Here is a 1463-nt window from a genome sequence, read left to right as displayed (position 1 = left end):
CACAGCCACTCAGGGTGTTCCCCAAGGCTCCGTACTCACCCCCCTCCTCTTCATCATCTACATCCGCCCCCTCGGTCAGATCCTCCGCCACAACCTGAAGAAACCCAGATCTACCTCAGGACCAAATCCCCCACCATCCCCCCGTTTCCCTACATCAACTCCTGTCTGTCAGCTGATGCAACACAACTTCCTCAAACTCAACAGCGATAAAACAGAATTCCTTCTCAGAGGCACCGGGAGATGGGAGGCTACCTACAAAATCCTGATCCTCCCCTACAGCCCCCTCATACATCAGTGACCTCTCCGCCTACCAATCCTCACGGCCCCTCAGATCCACCTCAGCCGGTCTCCTCTACACCCACAAGTCCTAACTCTGCAGTTTTGGGGACAGAGCCTTGTCCAGGGCAGCTCCCAGGCTCTGGAACTCCCTCCCCCATGAGATCTGCCCATTTGAGTCCCTCACCATCCTCCAGTCCCCCCTCAAGACCGTCTCTTTACCTCTGAGTCCCTCACCATCCTCCAGTCCCCCCTCAAGACCATCTCTTCACCTCTGAGTCCCTCACCATCCTCCATTTGTTATTATTACTATTAATAATTCATGTCCCTAAAGGCCAACTTCTTCTGTGTGATGTCTGGTGTAGAGTAAGTAGTGTGTGTGTGTGTGTGTGTGTGTGTGTGTGTGTGTGTGGGGGGGTACTGACGTGTGATCTTGCAGGTGTAGTTAAAGGTGACGTCGTCGTCTCCGCTGATGTTCTCCAGCTGCTGCTTCTCCTCCAGCAGAGCCACGCCCACCAGGTGGAGCACCTGCACACGCACACACACACACACACACACACATATATACACACACACACACACACACACACACAAAGAGAGACAGACACACACACACACACACACATTCAGTGCCCACAGGGCGCCACTTCCTGGGGATAGTTATAAAGCGTTGTCGTGGTAACGGCGTCTCACCCTCTGCAGCATGGACTCGGTCCAGCCCCCCCCGCTGGGCTCCACGGCCCACTGCAGCACGGCGCCCTCTACGGCCAGCAGCACGTCACACTGCAGCAGGTTCACCAGGCTGCCGAACAGGGGACAGAGGGGAGGGGGGGGCGGCGGGGGCAGGGCTGACACACACAGACACACACAGACACACACACACACACGTTAGCACCGGCACAAGCACAGACGGCACAGGCGTCTCCCTGACAGACGGACAGGTGTGTGTTTACCTGTGTCTTCTCCGTTCTGTCTCCGCAGCTTCCTCTGAGCCTCCTCAGCCTGCAACACGCATCACACACCGTTACCATGGCAACGCACACAACAACACCACCACCACCATGAACAACCTGATCAACAATATGCATGCTTTTCAGCAGATTTGTAGGTTGTGTACATGTAGTACAGTACAGGGAGAGTACCTTGGACTGGTCGGCCCGGCTGTAGTGTATAGTGTGTACATGTAG

The sequence above is a fragment of the Etheostoma cragini genome, unplaced genomic scaffold (assembly GCF_013103735.1).
Source record: "Etheostoma cragini isolate CJK2018 unplaced genomic scaffold, CSU_Ecrag_1.0 ScbMSFa_2725, whole genome shotgun sequence".
Taxonomy (NCBI): domain Eukaryota; kingdom Metazoa; phylum Chordata; class Actinopteri; order Perciformes; family Percidae; genus Etheostoma; species Etheostoma cragini.
Note: the sequence above shows the minus strand (reverse complement) of the source record.